General features: G+C 56.1%; 1 long non-coding RNA gene across 1 annotated transcript; it reads right to left on the minus strand.

The window, feature by feature from the left end:
• Nucleotides 1-200: 200 nt before the first annotated feature.
• Nucleotides 201-2691, minus strand: LOC144331396 (uncharacterized). Its single transcript, XR_013398494.1, has 3 exons — nucleotides 2552-2691; nucleotides 1467-1743; nucleotides 201-283 (listed from the first exon to the last, which is right to left on the minus strand). It is a non-coding gene; the product is annotated as an uncharacterized LOC144331396 (long non-coding RNA).
• Nucleotides 2692-9564: the final 6873 nt, after the last annotated feature.

The raw sequence follows: 9564 nt of genomic DNA on the forward strand, positions 1-9564 counted from the left end.
ATATACACTTGCACACTCACTCACACATACACACTTATACACTCATGCATATACACATACAATATACACACATGTGGACACATATACACGTGACATACATCACACACATGCACACTTATACACACAACATGCATTCACACATATACACTCACAGATACACACATAACACACTCAACTACACATACATTCACATCCATGTATTCACACATACTCAAAGCATTTTTAATTTGTAGGAAATCTCAGTTTAAAAATAGCTGCAGTTCCTACCTGGGCATCAGGTAACCTGGAAGAGAGGAAGGAGAGGACTGTAATTAGCGAAATTCTTGATTGGCAAAGGAGCCTTGGCCAGGGCTGGATTCTAGTCCCTTTGTGACCCTGGCTGGGTGAGACTCATCTCTTGGGAGCCTTTGTTTTCCTCCCTAAATGGGGCTCACCTGAGGGCACCTCCTGCTGTGAAGCTGCCAGACACGCTGAGGGGAAGGGATCCCTGGGCTCCTGTCAGGAGGATGTGAACTGCCTGGGTGGGGGCAGCATTCCCTCCCCTCCTCCCCTCCTGGGTAAGAGGCTGGGTCTCTGGGGCAAGTAGGGTCCTGGCTCATCAGTCAGCCACACCATGGACACCCAGTTCTGCCTCTAGGTGTCAAATAGGCAATTTAATTAAACAGAAATTCAGCAGCCGGCAACATGACGTCATAGTTCCTGGAAAGAGAACTGTTGTAGCCATAATTCTAGTAGCTCATTCTGTCCTTCAAGAGTTTAAAATTTTTTAATGCTGGAGCTCCATTTGATCACCTTCACGCGGCCCTGGTGGGTCAGGCCCACCTGCTCGCTGACAGCCCCTCCTTGCCTCTCTGTGGTCCCACCAGTAATTAAGCCTTTTAAGAGCTGGGGGAGCTTCAATATCAGTAATTCAATCTCCCCTGTTTACTGATCTCTGCCATTAGCCGAGTTGAAAGCAAAATGTTTTAATTAAAAAGATTGGCAATAAGTTGGTGTAATGCCATAATTTGCACAGGGCCCCTTCTAGAGGATGACTTCGCCCTGCCTCAGTTGCTATGACAACTAATGGACATGATTGTTCCAGTGTGAGAAGCAGCATGAGGAGGGGACAGGAGTGGGAAAAGGGGCCTCTGCAGGAGGACAGAGCTGAGAGGTGGAAAGACCAGGCCTCTCCGTGAGCTCCAGGGAGGTCTTGCCTCTTTGCTGCCATCCCTGTGGCTGGAAGAGTCAAGTCTCTAAGTGCCTGGGCCAAGGCTGTCATGGCCAGTGCCATCTGGGCTCAATGGTCCAGTACAGAGCAGAGGGTGAGACTCAGCAGTCACTCACCCTGGAGCGTACTGGGGCCCCGCCTCTGAGCAGGGCAGCTGTGCAGGGCCAAGGCAGGCCTCAGGTAAATGTCAAATAAATGCTCCTCACCTCCCCTCCCACACAGGGGCCAGCTAAAGGGGCACCTGCATGTCACCTGCCTTTGTGTGCTGAATGTCTGTTGGGACACCTGGGGGCCAAGATGCTTGTCTGGAGAGGAGCTGGCTCAGGAGGCATTCAGGCTGCAGGCTCCTTCCGGGGCTCCCAGGCTGGACAGAGCAGAAGATGGCAACTGCTCTGGGTGCCCCACAGCTGATATTCACTCACTTCTCTAACCATGGGGCCAGGTCCTCCTGAAGATGTAAGCCCTTTGTGGGAGCAGACAAGGCGAGGCCTTGTGGAAAGGGACCAGGACATTCCGAGTCTTGATTTCCTCATCTGTGAAATGGGAATGAAAGCGCCCTTCTCTCAGAGTCACTCTGAGGACTGACGGAAACCTTATGGTGGGTCCAGCGTCGTCTGCGGCTCTGCTAGTGGTGTGGGTGTGCCTTGAGGAGCCTTGGAGGGCAGGGGCCCTCGCCAGTCAGCTGCTGTCTGCACCCAGGGCCACAGGGCAAGTGCGGGCTCTGAAAGAGCAGGACAAACAGCCAGAGGGCTTGGCTCCCACTCCTGGAGGAGGGCAGGTGTGACCAGCCAGGAACAGTTTGGGATGTGGGGCGAAGCAGAAAACCAAACTCGAGTGAAACAGAAAACGTGGAACAGTTGTGCATCCTCACACTACAGCACTAGTGCATCTTCACACTACAGCACTTGTGGGCTGCAGGGCCTCCACAGCTGCCAATGCTGGGGCCAGGTTGTCTGAGCCACAGCGCCACGTGCGACAGGGATGTGATGGCTCACCCTGCTGTCCCCTCCACCGTGAGCTCACCCACCTTTCCTCACCCTGCCAGGGCAGGACACACTTTTGGGGGCGCCTCAGGACTTCCAGGTTTTGACCCCACAATGCTCAGGAAGGATGACCTGTGAGTGGAGGCTGGGTCATTCTGGGGGGTGTGCTGAGGTGTGAGCCCAAAGGTGACAAGTGACACATGAGAGCAAGTGGCACCAGGTGCCATTCACTCAGCTCTGCTTGGGAAGCCCCCCGGGGGTGGTAGACAGTGTCATGCTCTGGTATTCTGTGCTATGACCAGGGCCACCTCATTCCCATACAGGCCCCCAGATCAGTGTCTCCACCAGCCATACCCACCATGGATGCAGCAACATCAGCTCCTCTCCTCCTGAGAGTCACTGGGCAGCGTGGGGGCGGGTGAGCTGGAGGAGGCACAGCTTCTGGAGCTGGGAGGCCGGGTGCTCCTGCCCAGGAGCCCGAGGGCCCGTCTGACCTCAGAGAGCCTCCTTATCAGCTGCGGGGAGGGCGATCGATCACGTGGCCCGTGCTGGTGTGGAAGGACAATAAAGCAGATATTGACCGTGATTCTAATCGGGTGAGCTGGGCCTCTCAGCCTCACAGAACACAGCGGCTGACTTATGGGTTCAGACGCGAGAGGAGCCAAGCCTGAGCAGGAACGAGATAAGAACATGCCCTGGGTGATTCAATTTAATGCAGCCGTCGCTCCCAGCGACCATGATTTGCTAAGTGCTGGGGGGCCCAGAGATGAAGGAGACACAGGCCAGCATGTTCTGGTCTGACAGCAGGCACAGGGCCTCGCCTTGGTGAGGTCAGAAGGCTAAGGGGATGTATGTCCTTGAATCCCCTGGGCAGGGAAGGGCAGGGGAGTATGTGCAGCTGCCTGGAGGAAACCCCAGGCCTGGCCGAGCCATGGGGAGCAAGGCCCTGACCAGTGTTGCTGTAGATGGCCCCTGCCTGGAGCCTTCCCACCTGCTGCTCTGCAGATGCCTCCCCTCTCCCTCACCAGGAAAGTCAGGGCGTCCCGACTCTGTCCCGTGCCCCTTATGTGCTGTCATCCAGCCCCTGCACGGCCAGTGCCACCATGGGCCAGTGACTGGGACACCCTCCACTCACGCACCAACCGCACACTCTAAGCCTGCCTGAGGCCGCACCTGGTACCCTGGGGGCCAGAACTGTTCCAAGACCCAACCCTGATCTCCTCCCTGTTTAAACTGGCTTATTCCTGCTACTTGGGTCTAAAACCCTTTGAGAGCTGGGCATTGTGGCACACGCCTGTAATCCCAGCACTTTGGAAGACTGAAGTGGTTGGATCGCTTGAGCCCAGGAATTGGAGACTACTCTGGAGAACATGGCAAGATGTCATCTCTATTTAAAAAAAAAACAAAAAACTAAAAAATGAGCCAGGCATGGTGGCTAATGCCTGTAATCCCAGCTACTCAGGAGGCTGAGATGGGAGGATCACTTGAGCTCAGGAGTTTGAGGCCAACCTGGGCAACAAAGTGAGATCTCATCTCCATAAAAACTAAAAAATTTAGACAGGCATTGTGGCATGCACTGGTAGTCCTAGCTATTTGGGAGACTGAGGCAGGAGGATTGCCTGAGCCCAGGAGGTCAAGGCTGCAGTGAGCTAAGGTCGTGCCACTGCACTCCAGCCTGGGCAACAGAGCAAGACCTTGTCTCTAAATAAATAAATAAAACCCTTTGAGACCCCCCACCATCGTTCCCTCATCCCCTACTTAACCCAAGGATGCCCTATTGCCCATCTTCGGAATGCAGGCAACCCTCACCTGCATTCCTTCCTCACCTGGATGCACCCCCACCTGACCCTTTCTCACCTGGACACATCCTCACCTAGCTCTCTCCCTGGCACCATCCCCTCAGCTGTCATCCTCCGCAGCTCTCTGGAGATGACTTCCCCCGACAAGTCTCCCAGCCCTGCAGTGTGCCTTGGGTCCCGCTGCTTGCCAGCTTGGTCTTGCTGGCATCCACCACAGCAGCCAGGCCAAACCCACCCTCCTCCCTCCTCTAAACACCCCTGGCCAGCCCCTGCTTACCCTACAATCTCATCTCCTCTCTCACCTGTCACATGCTCCCTGTATGCGGCCCTTGCCGCCTCACCAGGTTCCTTACATTCACCCTGTCTCCGGGCCTCTGCACGCACCGTGCCTTCTGTTTGGAAGCATTTATCCTGCATTCCTTTGGGTCACCTTCCTCCCTCCATGCAGACCTTGCCCCTGGGGCCCCCCCTCTGGCCCGGCTGCTGCAACTCCTGCCTAGAGCTCCTCTCTGTAACGCGCCGACCCTGAGCCAACTCTCGTGCTTCTGTACATGCCCACAGCCCATCTCCCCTTGCCCCACACCAGCTACTCCACTCGGTCTCATCCACCATTACACAAGCCACACCCACAGCAGGGCCTCCGAGGCACCCAGTGCCCCAGCCATGCCAGCTGGATGGCTCTCTGTGCCTCAGCCTGCTCATCTGTAAAACGGGGGATCATCGTGCCCACTCCCAGGGCTCAGTGAGGGGTGCACCCAGGTCTTTAGGACATGCTGGGTGTGTGATGGTTCTTCACTCCCCTCATGGTGAGCTGTGTAACCTGCTTGGGATGATGCCGTCAGGGAGGGCAGATGGCGCCGGGCCATAAGGCCACAGACACCCAGCTCTGCTTGGAGCAAAATCTCTCCAGGGCACGGAGACAGAGGCCCCCCAGATAGCCCGCCTGCCGTCTTCCCTCACACATGGTCTCTGTGCTCTGCCTGGCCCACTCCTTTCTTGGCTGGGGCTCGGGCTCTCTGTGGAGTGAGGGCTGGGGGAGCAACAGAAGAAGCCTTGTTGAGGGTCCCAAGGGTCCCCACTTACACGCCACACGGACCCCAGTGCAGACCCGTCTCCCAAGAGCCAGGTCCCTGATTGGATTTGGCTCTGGCCTCCCAGCACCTCACGCCCATATTCTCCCGCCTGTCTCTTTAGAGGATAATCAGAGGAAGTAATTCTATTTGAGAAACAATCGCTCCTGCGGTATGACGGTGCACTCGATGTTAATGGACCCAGCATCCTTGCATACTAAGGACGCATTTCAGCCAGGCACAGGGTGTTTTTCGAGAAAGGTCTTGTTCCCCATCAAGGCTCTGCCCTCGCTGAGCTATTAGCAGCCAGGCTGAGGACATGAGCTTGAGGGGAGGTGCAGACTCAGAGGTGCTCTGTGCACTGGGCCCCTTTGGGCACGGGCGGATGGGGCAGAGGGTCTGCCTGGGGAACTCGGACTCCAGCAAGTGCTCTGTACACCCACCTGGTCTTAGACCATCAGCCTGCCCTGGTGCCATTCCCATTATCAGTCCATCTTCCAGGTGAAAACACTGAGAATAAGAGAAAAAAGGAGCATGTCCGTATCCACACAGCTGGTGGGGGGGGAGCTGGAAACCCTCCAGAACATTGCTCACATGCTCCCCAACTTCTGCTCGTCCTCTGCGGACTCAGTTTCCCACTTTCTGCCTGCTTATGGTGCTGCAGCTGCCAACATAACTAAATGCAAAAATGATGGTGCCACACCTTCCCACAAAATTCTTCGCGGTGTTTCCAAGGCCTTCAGGAGACGCTGGAGCTCTGGGATGCCAGCGCACGCACACGCACCACCAAGACAAGCCCCCGCTACCTCGGACCCATCTCCTGGTCAATCTCACCTGTCAGGCAGCCCTGGCCCAGCCATACTGCACCCCCTGCATGTCCTGTTGTGGCCTGGGGGCTTCACACTTAGCCTTGGCAAGTGCCACCCTCGTGGGGGAATGTCTCCCTCCCACCCCCTGTGTCCTATCCAGGTGACAGCCAGTCACCCATTCAGGAGGATTCTGCCTGGGCACCTCTTCCCTGTCAATGTCACTCCCCGAGCCTGGGCCTGCCACAGAACCTGCCACGTTCCATGCAAGGTCCTGCTCCTGGGTCTGCTCCTCATCTGAGCGGAGGGGAGAGGCTTCTCCAACACCGGAGAGAGTGCAGCCTCCGGCAGCCTGTGGGGCCACACGACCTGGCTTGCCCAGCCTTCTCCTTCATTCATTCAGCACATACCAGCTGAGGTCCCACTGCCTGTCAGGCCCTGCTGTGGGCTGCTATAACAAGATAGGGTACACCAGCTTGAGCAAACAGTCATTTCTAGCAGTTCTGGAGGCCGACCCCTGGACTGGGTGCCAGCAGGGTCAGTGGTGGTGAGGCCTCTCTTCCTGGTTTGGGGCCAGCTGTCCTCTCACGACATCTTCCCATGATAGAGTGAGATCATCCCCTTCGGGTCCCTCCTTACAGGTGCACTAATCCCATTCATGGAGTCTCCACACCCATGACCTAATTCCCTTCCACAGCCCTCACACCCACTGCCATCATGCTGGGGTTTGGGCTTTCACATATGAATGTGGGGCACAGATAATCAGCCTAGAGTGGGCACTGGGACCCAGCAGTGACAAAAAGACAAAACCCATGTCCCCGAGGGCCCACATATCCACTGAGGACAGAACTTGCTGAGGTGATTCTGAGCCATGCGGATACCTGGGGGATAGCATGCCAGGCACAGTGTCACCAGCATCAAGGCCCTGGCTAGGGGTTCCTGGTGGATCAGCGAGGTGCCCAAGAGAGTGGCACACAGCCAGAGTGGCGGTACAGTGGGTTCTGACTTACATCTCAGGAGGATCCTATTGTCTCAGGCAGAGAACAGGAGGACAGGCTGCAGTGCTGGTGGACATGAAACTGCAGAATGGGCCACTGCAGAGATGCAGCAGGTGGGCAGGAGGTGAGGGGTCAGATTCTGGGACCACAGGACCTGCCGGTGCATGGAGTGCAGGAAATGAGAGAAGCCAGCACCCAGGGAGACGCCAGGACCTGTGGCCTGAGAAACTGGGAGTGCAGAGCTGTCATCAGCTGGAGTGGGGTGAGGGCAGGCATATGGGGAAGGAGATGGGGACAAGTGCCTTTTGAATACGTACTGGATGTCCAGGTGGACATGTTTGTAAGTGGACATTGTGAGCCTGACCTGAGGTTCCTGCCCTGAGCCCCCAGCCCTGGCCCCCTTGCAGGATCAGTGAGGCACAATCACAGGGGTCAGTCCTAGGGACCCAGGCCTGGCCCTCAGGGGTACCTGGTCCCCTTGTTGCCCTCAAGGGCTGTCCCCTGCTCTTGGTGAACATTCCCTGAGAGCTGTACCCTGGCCAAGGGGAAGTGAGGGACACATCAGTTCCTTTCATGATACCTTGGCAGGAGCAGGGGCTTGGAGGGGCAGCCTGGGGCCATCAGGTACCTGGCCCCCACCCCGCACATCCCAGCCCTTAGTTCTCGGGGAAGCTGCTGCACGCCTTCCCCAGAATCTGTCCCACAGCAGGTGAACTCCCTGCCTGTCACCACTGTTGAAGGATGACTTTTCTTCTCTCCACAAGCCAGGGAATTAATTCATGCCATCTATTTTACTGACTCGGATCAAAGGTTGTCAAATTCCTTCACCCACTTAATGATCTGTAATATACCCTTCCATTTCCTGACCAGGCTATTAGATAAAATAGAATTCGTAATGGCCTCCTGGCAGCATCTGTGCACCTGTGTACATGTGCAGGGTCAGGCAAGAGACCCTAGGATCCACTCAGCCAGGATGTATCTTTTTTTCTAAGAGATTCTGCAAATCTCAATCCATATGGGGCTTTTAGTGCCAAACATACTCTATGGTCTGTGTGAGGCTGAAAATATATGACTCACGAGCCGCCACTGCCCTTGCCCTGTCCGTGGTAGACATTATTAATCAATTATAGGCACTCTTCACCACTGAGCTCAGATGCGGCTCCCTCCACAGCCATCACAGATGATACATGTCCTGGCCGGGGCAAGGAAACCTCCTGACCATCCAGATGAAAGACATTAATTGATGCCGCTCGCCACACTGTTGTTTCTTCTTTTTTATGTGTACGGTGGCCTCTAAGGAGGGGTAATATGAGGTGACCAGGATACCCCCGCTGAGCCTCCTGCAGGGTGCTTCAGTGGGCACAGCCCATGATCCTACTCCAGAGTCAGGAATGGGCACCCCAGGCCCGCCAAGCTCCCACCTCGCAGGAGGGCTATTGTGTCAGCCTCCTGAGCTCCTAGGCATGAAAACACCTTGCTGGACAAAACCAGGGATTGCTAGCAGGCAGTAGCCCACAGGCAATCATGGGAAGACCCAGGGGCCTGCCTGATCTACCACACACCCACACACCAGTCATGCTCCATCCTGTCACAACATCAAAGAGGAAGCATCAAGGCTGACAGCCACAGCTGAAAAGAGCTGTGCACAACGGCCACCTTGGTCCCTGCGAGGGGTCTGGTCACTGGCCTGACAGTGACACCCTCTCGGGGTACAGAGTCCCAGCCTCCCTGTTGTTCCTGTCTTGAGAGCAGCACTGGGGCTGGCCTCGGGCCACCTGGACCTCTCCACTCCCTTCTCCCCTAGCAGGTCTCTTGCTCGGAGCTCCTACAAGGTCTCCTCTCCCAGCTCCTCTGAGCTGGGCTGCAGGCTGGGCATGTAGAGAAGAGCAGAGGAGGACAGGAGAGCTCCCTGAGATCAGCTCAGAGAGAAGAGCTTCAGAGACAAGGAGGACTAAGTTCAAGGGTAAGCTCTGGGGCTGGAAGTGACCCTACCTGGCTGCCGCAGAGGACCAGCCACACGCCTGCCACATGCCAACCATCGTCCCCTGTCACTGCAGCCACTGTCATGTCAGCCTTCAGCTTCCCGGAGCAGTGAGGCAGGCTGCCCTCGCCCCTGCCTCGACCTGAGCCTTTTAAGCAAATCAGCAATGTAATTATTGATCTGTAAAAGAAAAGGAATTAATACGGCCGCCCACATCCTTTGTACATAAGAGTATTTAACAATGAACTCTGCTTAAACTTCATAAAAGCCTCTTCAGCAAATCAGCACGGAAGTATCGATCTGGAAGCCGGCCTGTGAATTCCAGCTGACTGCCTCTCCCACTGAAGGACCATTACTTGGTCTTACCAACTCTCCTCTCTCTGTTTATGGCTAGGCGCTTCCTCCTGGGACGCTTCTGCTGCCTCTCTGCAGGGGCCGAGCTGCACAGTTTTGCTGATCGTCCCTTTTCCTGGAGTCTAGGGTATTGACTCGAGAGCGTACTGGGGAGGTACTCTTGGTGGGGGTTCTGCAGCCACCCTGGGCCTAGAACTGCAGACTCAGGCCCGCCCTAGAGACCTTCGGTCACCCTGCTTTTCATGGAGCAGGAGCCGGGGCACTCAGTGCACACCCTCTTGTTCACCCTCCCAAAGACCCTACTGAATGGGCATTCCCGCTCCACCTTGCAGGGTCATCCAGACGCTGGGGGCTGGGGCCAGC

The sequence above is a fragment of the Macaca mulatta genome, chromosome 9, assembly GCF_049350105.2.
Source record: "Macaca mulatta isolate MMU2019108-1 chromosome 9, T2T-MMU8v2.0, whole genome shotgun sequence".
Lineage (NCBI taxonomy): Eukaryota > Metazoa > Chordata > Mammalia > Primates > Cercopithecidae > Macaca > Macaca mulatta.